We start from the raw sequence: 22,993 nt of genomic DNA, 5'->3' as shown, positions 1-22,993 counted from the left end.
AGCCACAGACCATGAAATTAAGTTAAGACGAGGGGCTGGTGAATGACAAAGGTGTGGATACAAATGAGAACATCCGAGCGATCCAGGACGGCCGATACTGTAGTCACTTATGCGCATTCAAAATTATATGCACAGCTTCCACCTTGGTTTGATTTAGCCCACTTTTTCTTGCCCCGTTGTGTATTAGTGGTCAGGACAGGGCATTAGCATACGCGCTAGGGAAGTGGGCGAAAAAGGATATTAGCCGCTCTGTCATATTCCAAATCTCATTTCCCATAGAAACTTAGAAATCGCTGGAGCTTGTCTGCGCTCCCCGGCTCTGCCTATTTTTCCTTTTCATTCAATATTTAAATTATTCGCTTGCTTCCCTTTAATGTTTCTCTTTAAAGATGGAACAAGTGACAAGGACATTGAAAGGAACCTCTTTGTGTTAATATTAATATACCAGGCCAAGAGTAGGAGGATTTCTTTTTTTTTTTTCTGACCGTGATTGATATCAGATTCAACATGAGGATAAAGTAGGAGTTTGGTTCAACATTGCTCGACAGCTTAGAAGTTTGACAGTGAGCCAATCAGCAATAGCACTGAACATAAGTGACTGCACACAACTCTCATTCAGGCGTTTCATCAAATACTATGTTTTGCTATGAGTAGGGACGTAGTAGAAAGAAAGCATTCTTGCCAATATGTTGTGACAAGTTTCTGACAATGCTTTGTTCCCCGTTCTGAGCGATAGTGCGCGAAATGTGCCTTTATCGCGGCACCATCGCTTCGTCAGCATACCGTTTATAATAATGGTGGCTTGTATTTTGTTTTTGTCATGCTTAATCCCATCTCATCTACCAGCAGAGGGCGCTTCAAGAAAGTTATGAGACCGTTAGAAGAGCAGTCTACCCATCAGGTTAAAGCAGTACTAAGTAACTTGTTTACCACAATAAATCCATTTTGTATTTCTTCTGGGGGTAATACTGTACAAGTGCTGATGGGATGATTGGGGGGTCGTTCATCTCCCCCTGGTGTCTCTGGCCAGAAAACCACACTTGCAGCTTTCCCTGCACCAGGTCGGAGTCACCAACACACACTAATGGAATCACGAAGAAGAAACTAACAGGCTAACGGGCTAAGCTAACTGCGGGCTAGCACCGCTTAAACAGTATTTACAGCTAAGTTTGGGTGAAAAAAATATATCTCCATTGTGTAATTGTATCTACAATATCCCTCTCTCCCTTTGTCTTTTCTGTCAGCGCAGTATTTACTCTCATGGATGATTAATGAGTAAAAAAAACGCAACATGCTACGACACCTGCAGTGGCGCTTATGGCCTCTGGGGGCATGAGTTACTTAGTACTGCTTTAAAATAACAGGCTTTTGAAATTCTCTTTCATTATTTCAGCTCGCCGTCCTCCTGCTGTCAGATCCAATTGAAAAGGCATTATGGGCAAAAAAAAAAAAGTAGTATCCTTGGACCTACTGCAGCTTGAGTCTAATGTAAAGCAAATTGCGCTAATACAATTCCACGTTAATGCTCATGCCACTCTTGCAAGTCCTGGAAGGATTGGCCGAATGCAGTTACACACTGGCAACTCAATAAAGGCCGTTGTTTGAGTGATTTAGAAGGAGTTGAGCTAAAAAGCACTGATGGCAAACGGCTCATCAGTCCACATTTTTGGACCCACGCTGGCCTGTATTTAACATCCAACCTAATTCCGCGTCCATCGAATGGAGATAAAGCATTTGACAAGGCCAAACGAGAACTGCTCTTTGTCATCCTGATTGAGCCCTCCATTGTGCTCTATTGACTATCGCCTTTTTCGATAATAAGTATTGACCCCTGGCACTGTGGGAGGGCTGCTGAAATCCGCAGTCCTTCAAACCCCACTGAGCTCCCGAGACAGAAAGTTCTCCTCCCCGATACACGAGACGGCAAAGCACTTAAAAGAGAATAAAAAAAAGAGTGAGAGGCCTGATCGGGCACGTCTGATTATGATCGATAGGCTCGGCGGGGCCACGTGGGCTGCATCAAAGGAGACAGTCAAGAATGAATCTGCCGACTAATGATCCTTTCCACATTTTGAATTATGTTTGACCCGGCGATCTGAGGTAGCATGACACGGAATCAAGGTACGGAAGTGTGTGCTGAATATTATAGGGATATAATATGAAATACCGGATGCACTGTGTACATATGAGAACCAGAAATATGCACAATGGGGCAGGCTAAGGACTCATAGCCAAAATATATGATTGTAAGTGACATAAGTGACAAACTGAAGTATTTGGTCCAAAAACAAATGTACTGAGTAACTGCTTTAAGCCTAAACGTTTGTCAAAGTGTAGCAATCTGTCAGACAAATATGAAAATGCTGGTCTATCCAGAGAGTACATTATTCTTAAAATACGACATCAGAAACAGAATACAGTATTTACTCGATCTGGATGTTTAATCGGCAAAGTCCTAGGAGATATTGTGCCGATGGGAAGGGGAAGAGTGTTTGTTTTGGCTGCCTAATTTCGAAAGTGTCCACTGCTTCTTTGGTAGGCTTTTCCATATAGGGATGTATGTGGAAAATGGTATACTGGGCCAAATGGGTAGTATCAACTCAAAGTTTCTGTTTCTTGACTTAGTGAAAACTTCAGCTTTTTTAATAACTGGTGCCAATTTAGTGCAAATACAGGTATAATGGTAGAAACTAATAAAGAGTAATATCCACACATTTTAACATATTGACATACATTTCAAAATAAATGTCCAGATCCAAAAAATGAAGGTTGTAGTAAGTTGCTAGTATGATAATTGGTCATGTAAATTGGTAGTGTACATTTGGTGCCACTACAGTAAAAAATGTAGAAGGTATTGAAGATTATCCATAAATTGTCATATTTGAAATTTACATAAACATAATTGTTCATATACATTTCAAAATAAAGGTCCAGAGCTTCTAAGTAAAGGGTGTAGTAAGTTGCTAGTATAATGATTGGTAAATGTTGTGTCACTACAGTGAAAACTGTAGAAGCTACTGAAGAGTAATATCTATAAATTGTTACATTTTGACATCATTTTCAAAATAAATGTCCAGATCCAAAAAGTACAAGTACAAGTAGTAAGTTTCTAGTATGGTATTTGGTAACTGGTGTACATTTAGTGTCACTACATTGAAACTGTAGAAGTTATTGAAGAGCAAACTACATACATTGTTTTATTTTGACATGGATTTCAAAATAAAGGCTCAGACCTGAAAAATGAAGGTTGTAGTAAGTGGCTGGTATAGTAATAAAACATAACTTTTTATTTTATTTACAAAACCATCAAAAGCCTCTTCTCAGTGCTTCTGTAGACTCTTGAACCTGATTGAACATGAACCTGGATCAAGATCTGCAGAAGGCTGCGATCGTTTTACTACTTGACGTACTTTGCACTGGGAACCACACACAAGAGCTGCCGATATGGACAAGCCCTGACCCCGTGTCGACACAATTTGCCATCAAAATTCCCCTCATGTCAAACTCAATCAAATCTGTACGCTTGACTTTTTGTCTTTCCTCTGCAACTTTGGGGACAACACGTGCTGGATATACACAGTTCATCATTTCATCCGCCAGTGCCCTTATTGTAATCATCGTCTGTTTCCGGGGTAAAAGCCTTCCCCTTATCCAATCATTTATGTACAATATAACACATATACAGTGCCAATAATAGCCTGACACGGGCGGTGAACGCGGAAACTGGAGTGGCAAATCAGCTTGTTTTGCGATGTCAACTACTTGCCTCCGCACATACAATATAATACCCGGAGTGCTCGCGGGGTGGCGAGGGTCAAGTGGTTTTCAGTGTTCGGCTGCGGAAAACTCCTGACGCCAGCTAATATTTCCTGATGTGTTCTTTTTTATTTGCATACGGGATGCTGCCTCAGCCCGCTCCATTGTCACAGACTTGAATGTCAACACTATTATTGGCGCAGGTGGATGCAGGTTTCTCTCTCGCTCCATCTCTCTCTTTCTCTCTCTCTCTTTCCCTCTCTCTCTCCGCCTGTCTTTCTATCCAATGGTTTCTTTTGTGCTCCCAGCCTCTCCGCCGCTTTTGTTTAACAGCTATCATTATGTCCCTGCCAAATGGAATCCACTTTTTCTTATTTCTTTTACCCTTTGTGGCACGTCTATTTTTTTTTTTTTCTCCCCCCCCCCCCCCTCCTCCCCGAACCTGACACTCAAACACTCTAATCCTTCTTGTGGCCATCGTTCCCCCCTCTATCTTTTCCCATCCCCATTGTTTACCACCCAGACCCTGACAGCGTTGCTTCAAAATGGACACTTTGACATTTCCCCGCTCTCAAGTGTTCCAACATGTGGATATTACGAGCAAACACTGTTCAGAAGATAGTCCAAGTTTACCCGCTTTTTTGCCAATTGCAGACAAAGTGGCCTCTCTGTCCTTGTTGTTCTACTTTAAGCCAGAGATTGTCTCTGCTCAAACTGGCTTATACAGCTTCAACCCTGTCATCAAATCTATTCCATAACTGTCTGCATAGATCTGACTGCATTGCCCCCACTCAACAAAAACCTAAAACTGGGTAATACATTTTCCGATGGTAAGTACTTAGATCTCGACCATCTTCTATCCAATTCAAGGGGAACTGCTGCTTGCCAGTTCAACCTCTTACCTCCCACATTTTTTAGTCGCTCTTTTGAGGCTTTTATGTTACTTTTCCTTCACTCTTTAATCCTATTTTTGTCGCTTTTCCCCCCATTGTGTTATAGTTGCTTTTCCGGCATATTTTTTGTCCATTTTTTTTTGGACGTTTTCTTTGGGGTTGTCAAAATTAATCGCGATCACATCATATATTTTGACCAAACGCACTTCTGTATCTGAGCACATACGACCTGAAAGGCAAAGCACTTGTATTAGATATGGGCTATGTTATATATCAAAACGACACTTATATACTATAATATAAATACTGTGTGGGTTGTGATGATGATTTTATAATAACAGTAATACCTACATGCTGATATTTTGGATGTATTAATGAATAATTATACACTTGTTATAAAGTGTAGCATTTTGTGAATGTTGACTTAAAGGAACTTTTTATGCGGAAAAAAAAAGTTTATATTTGTGTGTATTTGACCTTGTATTGACCCAATGGCTGTAAGTGGTCAGCAGGGCGCCTTTACTTTCCATAACGGCGGGCTCTACAATGCTCCAGGATCAATTGTTCCGTAGGTTTTCTAGTGAGAGGGTCCGCTAGCAGTGAAAACCTTACAAACAATTGATCCTGGAGCATCATAGAGACCACCGTGACGGAAAGTAAAGGCATCATGCTGACCACTCATAGCCGCTGGGTCACTACAAGGTCAAATACACACAAATATAAACTTTTTTTCCACATAAAAAGTTAGATAATGCACCTTTAATGTTGCATCTCATGTAAACATGTAACTAACGTAATTGTTTCATTATTACAAGCTACCAAGGGCTAAACTAAGTTAGTTTAACAACCACATTATTTAAATTATTTAGAATATATGAATGGGGTGGGAGTAAATAAGTTTGTCTTCTTCCCACTCCCTTTCGAGCTAAAATGTTATTTTATTTGTATTTTGTTGGACAATTACAGGGGCAAAGGAAGTGTACTGTATGTAAAGGTAAAGATCTTGGACAGATATGGCATGTACCCATGTCTCTGTATTTGTTCTTGAACACTGTTTGTATAGTTTTGTTTATATGGCTCGATATAAAATGTTCAATTCAATTCAACTACATGTTGTGAGCCAGGAGTCTCCAATCTTTTCACACGATGAGGTACGTTTATGAAACAAAAGCGACAGAGAGCTACTTATGCATCAAAAAGGCTTGTCTTCAACACAAATGATTTTAATGTTGTCCTTATACTCTACTGTATGAACCTAAATGTTCAGCACCAAAGAGAAATGTATCATCAAATGCTTGAAATTTGAGTGTGTTATGCTGGGCAAATATGAATATAATTGTTAGAGAAAAATTAAGCGCGATTAATCGAATTCCACAAGCGTGATTAATCGCAATTAATCGCAAAATCGATTGCCGGCCCTAGTTTTCATCCTCGCTTTTGTCTCTATTTTGACACTTTTTTCCAAGAAGCTAGAAGTTAAAACAACAAGCCCTGATTAAAGCGTTCTCTAAATACTTTTATAACACTTATCGACTGTCCTATAATCGGAAGTGAACGGTGTACAAGTACAACAACGTTAACCCCAATCAGCAGACATACAACACAATCTCTAGGCCACTGGAAAATGCAGTTAATTTCTTGTTGATCTCATTTGCATTCTCTATAACTGCTCTTTTATTGGCTAATTACAACATCATATCACGAATCGCTGCTATGCCTCATTCACCCATATTCACTCATATTAAGACATGGAATCGGGGGGGGGAGAAAAAAAGCCTTATCTTTAATTCACATTTATTCAACACAGCTCTATGCCCTTGCCACTAGACCTATTAAGTCATTTATTAACCGCGTAACCCTTAATGAATTTTTCATAGTCAAGACAAACCCCTCCTTAAGGATGTGCATTTGGGAATTGAGTGAATTTCAATATTCAATCCAGGCTGCCAGCACCGTTAGCTTTGCAAACAGGAACGCCTAAACTAAACATGTGTTGAATAATTATCAGTTTGGGGCTGAAATTTGATGACGGCGGCATCAGCATTAGTCGTATACCGTCAAGCACGTGCACGCTCAACATACATAACCTTAACATGATTCGAAGCTGGAAATCAATTTGCGGGATTGTGTTCGCGTTGTGATCACAGCCCGTTTTTTTGTTGTTGTGCTGGCGCAGTTAATTATGCAAACAGGAGATTTATAGATGTGTTTTAAAGATTCGCCAGCAATTGTGTGGCGGGGACGCTTGACGAACTGGGAAACAAATTGGAGGAGAGCATTGTTGTCTGAAATTTCAGTTTTACGCCCGTTTGAATGCACTTCTAATGGGGGGAGATAAATCCATGTAAAATTGTGATGGAGTGAAATTACGTGGCAGCTCATGGGACGTTTCACCGGGAATTGCAAATGTGTTTCCAGGCAAGGGCGACTCAGGCAGGACAATGGTTAATTAGATATGGCGGACACCGAGACAGACCTTCCATTCTCCCATTTGATCACTCATATAGATACAGACGGCGTCTCTGGAATCGCCCATATATGGTCATGTTTGAAAACAGTTACGGGGGAAAACAATTTGGGGAAAAATCTAAACTTTCTCTAATTTTTCAAAAACTACTTTAAAAAACGCTGAATGATGAATATAGTTTTCTACTAAATAAAGATACAAAGACATGGAGAGGAGCAAAGTGGTTCAACAGCCCATAAATACATAACAAAAATGGAGAATATTAACATGATGCTACATGTTAGCATCGTGCTAATGCTAACGCTAGCTCGCGCTTGCTATGACTGCCGTTTTTTTCACTTCTACTGAACAATCTGCTGTGAGAAAATATCCATATGGACCCGATTTACACTTGGCTTCATTTGTATGAGATAAATAAGTTCATATTATACCAGAGAATGGCTAAAAAGAGTGGAACATTGTGTTTCTCTAAGGATTTCCTCAGCGAAGCCACGCCCCCTTCAATGACGAGATGCCATCTATATACAGTATATAGGGATTGAGGATACACACAACGACTTATCTGTATCTAAGCAGCGGAAACAAAGTCCACTCTAAGAAATCGACTTTTCCATCAGTGCAGGCGATATTTTCTAAAGGTATCGTATTGTGACTTTTTTTTACATTGACTTTAACTTGCCCCTATTCTGGAAACACGTTTCTGAGGTTCATAGTAAGATGGAATTCATTTCGGCACAGCTAAGCATTTTAATATGGTTGTCACTAATATCATTCATATTGGCAAAATTTCCAGTTCACTGGCTGAATATTCTCATATCCGGTAGGAGCGGAGGAGCGGCACTTTTTCCTCCCAAAGAAGCAACGGCAATATTGCATGTCCTCCGAGTTTATGCAAAGCGCCTCCCTGTTTCCTCCCAATGCTCTCAGTCAGAGGTGCCGTGGCAAATATCATTAAATGGCCGGCTAACGCTGCGGCCGTGCTACACATGCACACACAAACATACCACTCCCTACGCTATTTCTCACAGGAGAAGGTGCACTGAGCTGTCGGAGAGAGCAGCCGTTTCACTGGGCGAGTGTGCAGGCGGCTGTACCTGAATGGGAATAGCTTATTTCACCTGGACGCCCTTAAATCTGGTGGTGGATGCCTCATAGAGACAGAGGGGGGACAGGGCAGATAAGACAGATACCACGCTCTTTGTACACACACGCGCACACACACTGCTGTCTTCACATGTGTGCCACCAATAATAACCCGCTCATTGTGTTGAGTCAGCCTTCTTTCCTCAGGCAGGGATAAAAAGTCAAACCTGCAGTCTTTTATTGAGTCTGAACTCACTAAGTGTGGAATTCCCAGAACAGGCTTTAGTTCAGCCGCTCTGCCGCTCGCTGCCAGGATTCTTCTGTCCAGGAGATGTGCTGTTGTGCCCAGCACAGGTGCAGATAGACAGATAAGCCCTTTCACATGTGGGCGCCACACAGACAGTGTGGGAAACATGACTCGGGCTGAAGATGATGAATTTCTCTGCCAGAAATACAGTATGCAGCAGTGAATACACAAATGTTTGGAGAATACGGTTTATCTTTCATGAAATGGTTTGGTTACTGTGGCACTTAAGTTGATGAAACCTGATTGGATAATTATGGACATCTTCAAATAATGTTGGCGATTCATTGTTATGAATGATGATGGAACTTAACATCCAGAAATTGGTTAAACAAAGAGTTGTTCTGTTTCATGATTGACTCTATTTGCTTCTTCTTGCTATAATTATAATAAAAAATGTATTTTGGTCTGGTTGTTATATGACTCTTTAAAGGGACTATAGGGAGTTTAAAAATGTTAAAAATTAAGTATTTTCCTCCCCCTACATGTTCCAACCATGTCCTAATGTGTAGAATGAGCCCGGACCTGTTCACCACAACTGCCTCTAAAATCCTGCACTGTCACTCAAAAAGGTGTTACTTCGGGCCCGAATTGCCGTCATGCACGAGCTTAATATAGAAGGTGCAGTTACACGTATAACCTGGGGTGGCAGTAGTGAGTATAAAATGGCCAACTTCCATCCAGCCCCTTTAACCTTCTGGAAAACTATCATACATGACCATATTGCACTGAAAGAGACTTCAGTTCAGACGTCTGTGTCATAGCACCTTACCAGGGAGTAATATGCTCACCTGATACACTAATGTCAAACATGAATCCTAACATGGATGCTCTTCCTCTGCCTCTCCCTCTCTCCGTCAGCTGTCCCTCACATATCCCTGTCCAGTCACTTCATTTCCCCCACTTCATCCTTCACATACTCTCAGATTTATTTCTCTCTATCTGTGCTCTGTGGTCAGCCCACCGCTTCCTCCCCTTCCTCCCTCCCTCCATCCCTCCCTCCTATCTCTCCTCCTCTCCTTGCTCTGTGACAGTCTCATCACACTCTATCAATCAGGCTTGTGAGGGCACACTGCAGCACCCATCACAGCTGCAGTCTCCTAGTCCAGTCCCATCAGTGCCAGTCACTTTCCCAAAGGCTTTGGGTTGCCAGATATAGTCGGAATCCCTCCTCCTTCACCGTGCAGGTCAGGGGAGGGTCTGAGGCGGAATGCAGATTTGGATTATCCCTGAGATGTGATATCGGCTGATGTACTCAAGCCCCGTCTCAACAGTCTCTTAAATAAAGACAAACTCAGGTATGGTGAAAAGGTACACTTTGTTTACTTGTACAGAGATGAAAGTATTCTTGAGTATGAGTACCATTTAGAGAAAGGAGAGAAACTCATGACTGCACATTTAGTTTACATGTATAGCCCTGTGTTGACATGTGCATACAGTACATAGCCCTGTGTATAAATGTACATTCAGTACATGTATAGCCCTGTGTATAAATGTACATACAGTACATGTATAGCCCTGTGTATAAATGTACATACAGTGCATGTATAGCCCTGTGTATAAATGTACATACAGTGCATGTATAGCCCTGTGTATAAATGTACATACAGTACATGTATAGCCCTGTGTATAAATGTACATACAGTGCATGTATATTCCTGTGTATAAATGTACATACAGTACATGTATAGCCCTGTGTATAAATGTACATACAGTACATGTATAGCCCTGTGTATAAATGTACATACAGTACATGTATAGCCCTGTGTATAAATGTACATACAGTGCATGTATAGCCCTGTGTATAAATGTACATACAGTGCATGTATAGCCCTGTGTGGACATGTACATACAGTGCATGTATAGCCCTGTGTATAAATGTAAATACAGTACATGTATAGCCCTGTGTATAAATGTACATACAGTGCATGTATATTCCTGTGTATAAATGTACATACAGTACATGTATAGCCCTGTGTATAAATGTACATACAGTACATGTATAGCCCTGTGTATAAATGTACATACAGTACATGTATAGCCCTGTGTATAAATGTACATACAGTGCATGTATAGCCCTGTGTATAAATGTACATACAGTACATGTATAGCCCTGTGTATAAATGTACATACAGTGCATGTATAGCCCTGTGTGGACATGTACATACAGTGCATGTATAGCCCTGTGTGGACATGTACATACAGTGCATGTATAGCCCTGTGTATAAATGTACATACAGTGCATGTATAGCCCTGTGTGGACATGTACATACAGTACATGTATAGCCCTGTGTATAAATGTACATACAGTGCATGTATAGCCCTGTGTGGACATGTACATACAGTGCATGTATAGCCCTGTGTGGATATGTACATACAGTACATGTATAGCCCTGTGTGGACATGTACATACAGTACATGTATAGCCCTGTGTGGACATGTACATACAGTACATGTATAGCCCTGTGTGGACATGTACATACAGTGCATGTATAGCCCTGTGTGGACATGTACATACAGTGCATGTATAGCCCTGTGTGGATATGTACATACAGTACATGTATAGCCCTGTGTGGACATGTACATACAGTGCATGTATAGCCCTGTGTGGACATGTACATACAGTACATGTATAGCCCTGTGTGGACATGTACATACAGTGCATGTATAGCCCTGTGTGGACATGTACATACAGTGCATGTATAGCCCTGTGTATAAATGTACATACAGTGCATGTATAGCCCTGTGTGGACATGTATATACAGTACATGTATAGCCCTGTGTGGACATGTATATACAGTACATGTATAGCCCTGTGTGGACATGTACATACAGTGCATGTATAGCCCTGTGTATAAATGTACATACAGTGCATGTATAGCCCTGTGTATAAATGTACATACAGTGCATGTATAGCCCTGTGTGGACATGTACATACAGTGCATGTATAGCCCTGTGTATAAATGTACACACAGTGCATGTATAGCCCTGTGTATAAATGTACACACAGTGCATGTATAGCCCTGTGTATAAATGTACATACAGTGCATATAGCCCTGTGTGGACATGTACATACAGTACATGTATAGCCCTGTGTGGACATGTACATACAGTACATGTATAGCCCTGTTTGGACATGTATATACAGTGCATGTATAGCCCTGTGTGGACATGTATATACAGTACATGTATAGCTGTAGCCGCAGCTGCCCTGTGACTGACTGCTGGATACTTGGCTAAAAAATCCAAGACAATGACCTCTTTCGACAACCGGCAATGACTCACTCAAAGGCCACATTCACAGATGGGCAATGTGGGTAACGAGTCTTGCCCAAGGACACAACAAAAGTGTGCACTGGCTACAGCTGGAAATGAACCTCGACCCGAACAAAAGAAGGCCACAGTGTGTCTTAAAGTTCTCAGACTCTTACCTGCTGGAGGCCTCATCCTGCAGATGACGTCTCAGGAAAGAGAACTGTGAACAAACAAAACAAACGTATATTTTCAACTAGAATTTCCTACAATCACATTTAAACCACACGATACTGAAGGCAGAAATGAAGAATGTTTTATTTCCAACACACGTGACATATTTAATTAGCTCAAGTATCGCCTTTTTTTCCCGCATGTGTGGATCCTCGCGGTGGGAGCAGATTTTTGTCCAAAGAACGTCAAATTGAATGTGCAACAGAGAATGTCTTAAGCCACAGTTATTGATTGGCTTTGAGAATTATAAACAAAACACATGTAATTACATTTTTTCTTGAAGTCGCGCCGCAAATCGGGCTTGTGGTTATTCAGAAACATGAAAAAAGGGGAGAAAAAGTGGTACACCAAATGCGTCGGCAAGATTCAAGCTGTTTTGCTGCTAAATACATTATATTCTTGTAAGGGATTAACTTCCTGTTTAGCCATCGGGGACAGGGAGATACAGCTTTTGAGCAGTTTCACAATCTTCATTTGTAGATAAGGTTCTGTTTTATTTCTGCATAAGATAATGATTTATTTGACTAATTAGCTTCCCAAATGTTTTGAGTATTTTATGGGATGATGATTAGCCCAAACTCTGTTGTTGGTATAAATGAGGCCGGCTTGTTTTCCTTTTGACAAGATTAAATTTGGGTGTTGATGTTGACACAAGGACTGCAGATACTTTATACAGACTGTTTTTTCAATGGGCGCTTCAAAATAGCTTTTCTTTGAGCATTTTTGCTTTAAAGTCCTGCAAGGTTCCCTTTTGGGATTAAAAAAAAAAGAAAAGAAAGGAAAAAAAAAAACAGTTTTTTTTTTTTCATACTGTACCAGTGTGTTGCAGCAAATCATAAAAGCGGTTTAGGTGCTTTTTGGCTTCTCGGATTCTCTCCGTGTGAGAATGAATGATGAAGTCAGTCAATACGTGTTTTCCTCCAGTTTGGCTTTACCCAAATCTAAAAGCTTCTTGATTAAAAAAAAAAAAGTGTCAAAATAGCAACAAAAATGCGACCAAAACGAGGGTGAAAATGCAACAAAAGAGCAACAAAAAAGTGAAAAAAAAGTGATGAAAAAGTGGTGAAAATTTGTCAGTAGAGCAATGAAAAGAAAAGGGACGACAAGGCGGCAAAAAGACCAGGAAAAGGATCCATATTGATCGGTCTTGTCAGTGTTAGCTTTCAAATGAGGTGTTGCATTGGCCTGTAAGCCAGGGGTTCCCAAACATTTTTGGCTGGGACCCCAAAATTGTCACGTAAACAACCCGGGGACCCCCATTGTATAAAGTTACGCTACTTTAGGGAAGAAAAACTTTTTATAATCAAGTTAACATGTATCTAAAGAGTTTATTTTGAATAACTGAATGGATTTCACTTGTTATAGGCTGATTTACACTGAAGATTTTCACCTTTTTTGTCATATATTGTACAAAACATTGTGTTTTCCCACATAAGTAGATATGCCTTTAAATCTGAAATTCCATGGAGTTTCAGAAGGAAAATATTGAAAAAAAAAAGTCCCTCCGACCCACCGGTTGAGAATCACTGTTTTACGTTTTACATATATTTAAAATACTGACACTTTTTCTTGCATTTTCTGTACTGTAAAAGGAATTTGATCTTATTTGCATAATAATGTTTCTCCAAATCATCTTGAGGGCCAGAGGTTCTGTGCTGGAGGGCCGGAATTGGCCCGCGGGCCTGACGTTGCCTACCCCTGCTATAAACCTTCAGATTTGGGGTAAAGCTGAACTGGAGAAAAAGCAAACACTGACATCCTGCAATGAGATTAAACCAGGAATACATTGGTTTCATAAAAATTGTCTGTTTACGTAACCACATCTCTGTGTTTTAATTCATGGTTTGGTGAGTTCCAGGTTACCCAGTTCCCTCTCCCGCTCCCCGGTGTCCACATAAATGAATCAACAAATGAAATAGTAAAACAGAGGAACATTAGGGGGGCCCTGTCGTTTTGATGTGACGAATACTCAATTAGGCCGGATTTGGCGCCTCATAATTAATACATTATAGCTTAGATAAGTCTTCAATGGCGGTGAAACCTTTGATGGACTCAGGTCTACACAAAGGCAGGAAGAAAAAAAAGAAGACAGCACAACATCGAAGCTGCACAGGAGCAAAGAGAGAAAGAGAGAGGGGAAAAAAACTACGCCGAGGAAGTGACAAGAAAGCTATCACACGGGAGCCTCTGTCTGCAGCAGCCATATTTCATTACACAGCACCGAAGCTTAGGAGGCAATCAAGCATATTTAGCCGTCCTCGTCCCACCCCCACCCCCCAAAGCAATTATTACTCCCCAGTTTTTTACTGTGCTTTGCCATGGGGAAAATGAACCACAGTAGTTATCAGCTCAATGCATACACAAGTCAAGACGGGCAGGGGGTGTGAGCGCGCGGGCCAGAGTGTGCGAGGGCTTCGTGTTTATGTTTCAGTGATGGGCGGTGGGCGGATTCTGGGTCTTTTTGTGGGACAGGGTCATTTTAAAGAGCGGTTTGTTTTAAACACGTAACCCCCGCCTGAGCAGAGCACGTTTTCTCCAGTTCTTGAAAGACAGGCATCTAAAGAGTGACAAGAAAACGAGACTTAAATGATGAAAATGCAACAAAAATGTGACGTAAAATGCAACAAAATAGTGACAAAATAGTGTCAAAAATATGACGAAAAAGTGACAAAAATGTGACGAAAAAGTGACAAAAATGTGACAAAAAGGTCACAAAATAGTGTCAAAAATATGACGAAAACGTGATGAAAAAGTGATGAAAAAGTGATGAAAAAGTGATGAAAAAGTGACGAAAAATGTGACGAAAAGGTTACAGAAAAGTGACGAAAACGGGACAAAAAAAATATAAAAATATGACAAAAAAGTGACAAAAATGCAACAAAATAGTGACAAAAATATGACAAAAAAGTGACAAAAATGCAACAAAATAGTGACAAAAATATGACAAAAAAGTGACAAAAAAGTGATGAAAAAGTGACGAAAATGTGACAAAAATGTGACGAAAAAGTGACAGCAATGTGACGAAAAATGTACACAAAAGTGACAAAAATGTAGCGCAAAAGTGACAGAAATGTGACGAAAAATTTACAAAAAAGTGACAAAAATGTACAAAAAAGTGACAAAAATGTACAAAAAAGTGACAAAAATGCCACAAAAAAAAGTGACAAAAATGTGTCGAAATGTTGTCACTTTCTTGTCAAAAAAAAACTTTTGAAAAGTGGGGTAAAAGATCTGTTTAGATCAGTTTTGAAGGTCTTAGCTTTCAAATGAGGTCACTGGCCTATAGACTGCAGTTGAGAGATTTGGGTAAAGCTGAACTGGAGAAAATGCTCGGCGGGAGGTAGGAGGTTGAAAGACTATTACAAACCTAAACCATAATGTAAAGAATCACTCAATAAGCCTCCATTCGTGTTGCCTGCTCTGCTTTTCTTCTGTTGTGCGATTTTCAAATTAATCTGAGGGTTTCACATTTCCGTGGCATAAAAGTGAAACGCAGCCTCAGCGTGTTTAGTCCTGACTCTGAGCATCAGCAGGAGACCACTCCCCTGAGCTTCTCCGAGATGGTCCATATGGCACCAAACTGTCAGAGATGTACTTTGTAAAGATTTGCAAACATTCAGCTCGTTCAAACCGATGCCTTGAAAATGTCAGCGTCGAGGTGAGGGTGGGGGGTGGGGGCGTCAGTGGGTGCGGGCTTCTCGTAAAGTGACCAGTGGCGAGCGATAGATAGGTTACCTTTCGGGAATCCCATTAGAGCGGTAACATCAGCACATTTAGGGGCAGCAGGCGGAGCGAGCGGTAGATAGAGAGATAACCATAAACATGTCAGCCAAAACGCATTGTTATTTGCATTCATATTGGAAAAGAGGCAAATTGATGCGAGGTCAAACAGGGAAGGTGAGGGTTTATGACCTGTGCATAGCTCCGCCGTCAGCAGCTCTGATCTATCGGAGCGGCCAGCCTTGTCACGCATTATGCCTGATTATATTATCATGGCTGACGATCAATGCCAGTGAATGATCGCTCATCCACAAAGGGGACTTTAATGCCTTGAGAAGAATGCTCGCTGCAGTGAATGAAAATGCAGCGCAGGTCATCCACTTAAGTGCACGCGTGTATATATCTGCTCGTCCATCTTGGCATTTTCAAACATTATGTCAATAGAGCATAAAGCTACAGTCCGGAATCAAAAATCAACAGCACCCGCTTAGGATTTTGCGGTTACTTCGCAGCAAACAATGCAGCAAAAACGATCCAATTTATTTGAGAACTAGGGGGAATTAGTAAACAGAGCAACTGTATTTTGAAGTTTTGAAAGATTAGTTTGGGGGATTTTGTGGCAATTTACAGCCAACAATGCAGCACAGAATAGGCGACACGATTGAAATATATTTTTGTGGAATTATTTAACAGCCTTTCTGCTTAGACACCTGTATGTTTTGGCAAATTAAAGTAACTAAGTAACTCTTGCCCCTAGAGGCCATAAGTGCAACTGCAGGTGTTGTAGCAAGATGCGATTTTTTAACTCATGAATTGTCCTGAGAGTAGATATTACGCTGACAGAAAAGGCGAAGGGAGAGAGGGATATTGTACATCCAATTACACAATGGAAATATTTTTTTCACTCAAACTGGGCTGTAAATATAGTTTAAAGTGGCGCTAGCCCGCAGTTAGCTTTGCCCGCTAGCCTTCTAGCTTCTTCTTCGTGATTCTATTAGTGTGTATTGGTTGCTCCAGTCCGGTGGCAGTCAAGTTGCAGTTGTGGAGACACCGGGGGAGACGAAAGACCCTCCAATCATCCCATTAACACTTGTGTTACACCCAGAGGGACTACGAAAAGGATTTATTAAGGTAAACAAGTTACTTAGTACTGCTTTAAAGTCAGCAAGATGATATAAAGTCTTGGGCATTCTCAGCAACAAATTATTAAATGCCTTTTTTTTTTGCATTGCATGATTAGTAAGGATACACCGATCTGGTACTGGAATCGGATATCGGATCCAATACTGGGAAAAAATACGATATCAGCTACAAATAACCCATATTGAACCGATACTAGATTTGGCTCTCAACGCCTTAAAAACACAACTTTTACCACTTTAATCAAAGTGATTATAAAGCTACGAACCCGGAGAACTAAATCAATGAGTTAGTTTTAACCTCCGCAAATGTATTTTTGATCGCCGCGCCAACAATAGCATGCTAAAGCTAGCAGGAGCATGCTAATTCTAACAAAAACTAATCAAGGCTGGGTCTGAAACTATGATTGAAATACATGAAGTAGCCTAATACAATCAAATATCCACTGCTGAAGCCAAGTGTTTGTATTTTAGTTTAAGAAATAACTGATGTAACATATTTGTAATGATCAGATCACTTAATGTGAGTTCTTTATATTAAACTTAAAGCCTGTCATACACCCAAAGATATTTAGTGTAGAAAAGTCCATCGTTGTTTAATGTTTATCCATTAGTTTGTATAATTGATAATTGATCTGTAATATCATTACAATAAAATATGACTTTGTTGATCTTAAAATGGAGAAAATGGTCAATACATTTTTTCACTCAGAGAAAGGTGCTTTTAAGAAAGTCTCTTGATATCTGTGAATATCGGCAGATACTCAAACCCCAGTATCGGTATCGCTAGCAAAAAAGCTGCATCGGTGCATCTCCAGTGATTAGCATTGATTGAGGCATTGTCTAAAATCGTGGCTTTGGGGTCAACAAGTGCTACATTTTAAGCAAAGTTTTCAAAGGCCACACGCGCTCTTTTGGTGGACTCTTTCGGTCTGAAGTCATAACAGCAGCGAGTTTGCTCTGGCATTAAATATGTAGCCAACACACTTCGCCTGTTTGACTGCGTGGCTTTTGTGCGGCTAATGTGCTCTCATTTGGGGGCGGCTCGCTGGCCAACTCCGGCATTAAGCTCCATCTGGGGACTTGTGTGTTTTCGGTGAAAGTGCTCCTCCATTTGCGCGGCGCTCTTCAGCGGTGGGCGCCCGTCCCCGAGCCCATAACTCAGTGTGTCCCTCTATCACTCCCCTGCGCATTGGCTGTCATCATCGTCATCATTATTATGCTACCTCAGCGGACCTGATTTACAAGTGCGGACAAGACAGCCGCGCCAAGCCAACAAGTAAACATGAGAGCCAAGGCTGTAGTTCTTGATTACGTATGATGTGCAAAGCATAGGGACCTGCGAGGGACGCCAGATTCATTGCAAATTAATGGACGTTCCTTTTTTTGTTCTCCGCCTGGTCACAAAAAAGCAAATCATAATCGACATCTGTAAACAACAACAACATATCTGTCTCTATGGGAACGTATTATGTGGTCAACAGTTGTTTGTTATATGTCAAATTGACCTGAACATTTCTGGACATAAACAACGGCTTATGTCAGGTTGTATTGATTCACCGGACTCTAATAATTTGTCTCCCTGGACGTGTGGGCGCTCTTGTTCAATTAAACCAGAATTTGGGAGTTTGCCCGGTGACTGGGAGCAATTATCGACACCTGTGCACTGTTGAGTGTCACCGCCCACCGCAACTTGGCGTGAACTGAGGACGGGATTTGTTTCATCTCCAAACATTGCCCGTTTATGTCAAAAAATGTCCTTTAATGATATACTGTATTTTGTGAATTATAAGTTGCACTTTTTTTTCATAGTTTGGCTGGAGGTGCGACTTATACTCAGGTGCGACTTATATATCAAAATATATAATTCCACATGTTTGTTATTTTCACACTGACAGTCGCTAGAGAGAGCTCTAGGCTTGTGTACCAGTAGCTGCCACTCCTGTACCACTGAAGAAAAAAAAAAAACGTAATCGAGCCGCAGAAAGAATGTTTGGAGTGAGAGAGAAACTTTTGAGGGACTGGTGAAAAAAAAGGTTACTCTTGGTGCAATGAAGAAAAAACAAAACAAAAAACGAACTGTGAGCTAAAAGCTAGATGGCCACAGAGCTTGAAAATGAGAGCTTGATCAACGTGATGCTGAGAGAGGCTTGTCAACGGTGCAGTTACGCCTCCATGCCCATGTAGTTGCCAAGGCTGGTGCCACTTATACTCCGGAGCGACTTGTATATGCTTCTTTCTTCTTCATTTTGGATTTTTTAGCTGGTGCGATTTATACTCCAGAGCGATTTATAGTCCGGAAATTACGGTAATCCCCCATAAGCCCGAACAGCAACAACTGGAAAGACACTGCAGTGAACCAAAAGTGCTGCAGTAAAAAATAATCTTCACATTATAAAATTTGAAGACTCATTTTGAGAGTAGCGCGTGTCAATAAAGTCGGGACAAAGGCAGGAAAAGGCAAATTATCCTGAGAACAGATTTCGGAACTGATTTGTTGCCAACGTTTGAGATTAAAGAACCTTTTAAAATTTGAAAATAGTCATCACCCCTCATAAAAAAAAAAGAGAAAGGGAAAGAAAAGAAGAATGCGGCCCCATCACTGTATAACAACAGCATCATCCCCACCATTAGCCAGTGCTTTTTGACCATACTTCTTTTCTCACCTCGAGGCAGCACCTGGCCCTCTCTCTGCCCTCTTACTCTTTCCATAATATTATATTAGGCCCGTATTCATCCACATATTGTGGCGGCTAAGTGATAGGCCACATAAATCAATTTTATACGCACGCACAATAACAGTCCTATGCGGCTCTGGAATCGCCTGCTGATGGCTGCCATTCCTTATCACTGCGCTTGAATATAGCGCGGTTATGAAGGCACTTTGGTTAGCTGTCTAAATGGAGGGGACGGAGAGAGGGCGGGAGGCTTTGTTCACATTATTGGAGCTGTTGTGAGGAGGAAGAAAGGGCAGTCGCTGTATTCAAATTGCCAGTATTGTGAACAGGAAAAACACATTTCGTCCGTTAATGGAGGGAAGACGATGTTTTTTTTCCCTTCATCATTACTTGACCCCGCGTTGCTACAAAGGCAGACCTAAAGCAGTGTTTGTTAGTCAAATGTGTCTTTTTTTTATCTTCTTCTTGAGTTTCCAGGAGGACGCACATTAACCATGCATCGCACCAACCACACAACACTCGTTCCTAATGTTGCGCCGCAAAAAAAAAAAAAAACGAGCCTCTCCCTCCCCAAAAAAATAAATCATGAAAATCCGGTGGAAGCCAGGACCCCGCCGGCGGTGATGTCATGAGACCGGCTTCTTTGACAGACAAAAGCGCAGCGGGACGGCCAAGGGATGCGGATGTGAGGATTCAACGCAAACCCACGGCACACACCCAACAGACTTCCCCACTGCCTGTTACCCCCCCCCCCTTCTCCCAACCGCTCCCAGTGCTACAGACACGGGCCGCTGCACCGACAGATGGCAATAAGGTGTGTGTGTGTGTGTGTGTGTGTGTGAGTGTGTGTGTGCGAGGAGCGCCTCTCTGAACGTGCATGTGTGTACAGGGTGACGCCATTCTGTTACAAGAATACAAGCGGTATATAGGGGAAATGGAGGCTTGTAGATATTAAACGACAAACTGTTTTTTGTTTTTTTTTTCCTTCTGTGTCTCGGGCTCGGGAAGTTCGTTACAAGCACAGTAAAAGTCCATTTGAGCTGTCACTTTGCGTTCGCGTCGTGCTGGGAAGACGGTACGAGGGGGAGAGGAGGCGGCGATGATGGTAAAGGCACACACCTACTGAAGACTATAGGGGGGTGAGGAGGAGGAGGAACCGAGAGGGGTTTTTGTTGAAAGACTGCCATCTACTGGGAGCCAAAGGAACTGCAGGGATTTCAGCCGGTCACGGTGTACAGTGAGTGCAAACCATTTTGGGGTCTGAAGGGGCGACACTGCAGGTGATCGCTTTCATTTGATTTACACTTTTCATGTTTGATTGCTATTTGGCAATTTACTATGTATATGTTGGAAATTGGAAAGTGATTATCAATTTCTGGAAATGCATTTTTCTCACATTCTGGTGACACCATCTGCACTTAAAGCTGGGGTACCTGATTTTCTCTGTTCAAACACTGACATTTTTTGTTTTGGCCCAAACTTGTTTCAAGCTCTCACAGTCCCTTCAGTGTAATGTAATTATATGCACATTTCACACCCATATATAGCACTGAGTGGTGACAAAGTGAAGCAGGGGCGGCCACCCCCAAAATTAAAATTAGACTTCTATCATCCATTGCTCAATTAAAGTTTAGATGAAGACAATACAACAAGGTCTCTGTTTTGCTGTGTTTACAACATACCGTATTTTTCGCAATATAAGGCGCATATACAAGCCTTTAATTTGAACAGTGCCCCTTATATCCCGGTGCACCCTATGTATCAACTTCTGGCAGGTAAACCAGCATTATTAATGCGCCTTGTATTCCGGTGCACCTTATTTATGAAAATAAACATTATCATTGATAATGTGCCTTATAATCAGGAGCGCCTAATGGTGCGAAAAATACAGTACTCTGAGGTGGCAAAAATAAATGTATTCTACACCAAAAAAATCAGGTGCGCCAGCTTCAAAATAGCACCTACAAACACCAATGTTCTTTTTTTTTTAAGAGTAAAGTAAGATTATTTGAGCTTTGAGCCCCTAAAATGAAACATTTGTGTTACTTATTTTTCCAGGTAAACCTACTTTATTCAAATACTTGATAAGAGAATCCACATAGATATAATAGGAAAAATATTTAAATATGTTTTCCCTATATGTGGGGTTTATGTCTAGGGAATTGCCTGTTACTGAACCTATGTAATGCGCTTAAAATGTTCAGTGTTCAGGTGCACCCTATCCAAGTAACTACTCTCCTAAAACACATGAATTACCAGCATGCACCTCTTCCATGTGAACCTCATAGCATCTGACAGTGCCACTCCGCTGCTATATTAGGAACCACAGCACCATCTTGTGACGGCTTTGGAATCAAAGTTTGGCTGGGAGACACTACTTGACTGAATGCCGGCCAACTAGATAAAATGGGATGAAAGCGTCTGAAGCCAGAATGATCAAAGAGATTCCTCACTGAAATAGGAGGCTGCTTAGATCTCCCGTTTTCATCATTGTAAAGTGGATTAGTGGTGCAGAGTTACTGAGTGGAAGGGTGTATGAAAGGAAGAGGATTCCTGAGACAAAACAAGTAAAATGTATACAAGTCGTCAGCGTTGTACTGGATTTGCGTGAGCACCATGATTCAGGTGAACGTGTCCTATTACACTGCATACATGAAAAACAATTGAGTACATTTGGATTCTCCCCACATTGCAAACACCCTGTAATTCATCACCTTCACAAAAGACACTCATTATATCCTACAGGCGACTGAATACAAAGGTTATCTTCATAGAGTTTCTAATCAGCCGTTATTGTCCCTTCCCCGCGCCTGACACGCTAATCTCTAATCCTATGTTTGTGGTTTTAGCGTAGATTCATAGAAGACCGCGATCCGCTATCTGACATAAAACACATTTGATTCAGTCCCCCCCCCCCCCCCCCCCCCATATCTTTCATTCTCAGACATTCGCTATTCAAAAGAAACATGTCAGCAAACTAGGGATTATGCTTTTTTTTTCTTCCCCTCCTAAATTTTCTGCTTCTTTCTTATCATGAAAAGAGTAAAAATGCCTGACATGACTGGGATTCTAATAACGCAGAGGTCCAGATCCAAGTATGTACTGTATGCTTTTGTATTTGCATAATCAGATAGTCAGATAGTGAAAAGATGGGTGGGTGGCTTGGGTGTCTCTTGAGTTGGAAGATTATCATGGGTATAGTATCTAAAAAAAAGTTCAGGGGCTACTGGTATAGAAAAGTGTAAAGTATTGAAAATCGTATACAGTGTCTTTGGATCCAAGTTTTGATGCTGTTGGACCAGGGACAGCGTTAAAGGGAGTGACTCTAATAAATGATTTTTCCCATTTTGCCCAATTTTTTTCTCTCTATATTTTCTAACCTCTTAACCCCCGCCTGAACCGAGCACATTTTCTCGACTTCACCCAAATCTCAAAACGTCTTGGGGAAAAAAAAGTCAATATAACAA

The 22,993-nt window shown here is 41.2% G+C and overlaps 1 protein-coding gene across 38 annotated transcripts in view; it reads right to left on the bottom strand.

Moving 5' to 3' along the window:
* Positions 1–22,993, bottom strand: part of LOC306980831 (receptor-type tyrosine-protein phosphatase delta) — a 441,722-nt gene that overhangs the window by 239,366 nt on the left and 179,363 nt on the right. For all 38 annotated transcript variants that reach the window (XM_079580272.1, XM_079580307.1, XM_079580305.1 and 35 more), the window contains exon 6: positions 11,935–11,978. The gene's annotated coding sequence lies outside the window, so the exon portion shown is untranslated. The remainder of the gene's footprint in view (positions 1–11,934; positions 11,979–22,993) is intronic.

This window comes from Gobius niger (assembly GCF_951799975.1).
Source record: "Gobius niger genome assembly, chromosome: 21".
Classification (NCBI taxonomy): domain Eukaryota; kingdom Metazoa; phylum Chordata; class Actinopteri; order Gobiiformes; family Gobiidae; genus Gobius; species Gobius niger.
The sequence above is the reverse complement of the archived record's forward strand: the minus strand, read 5'-3'. Positions and strand labels throughout refer to the sequence as shown.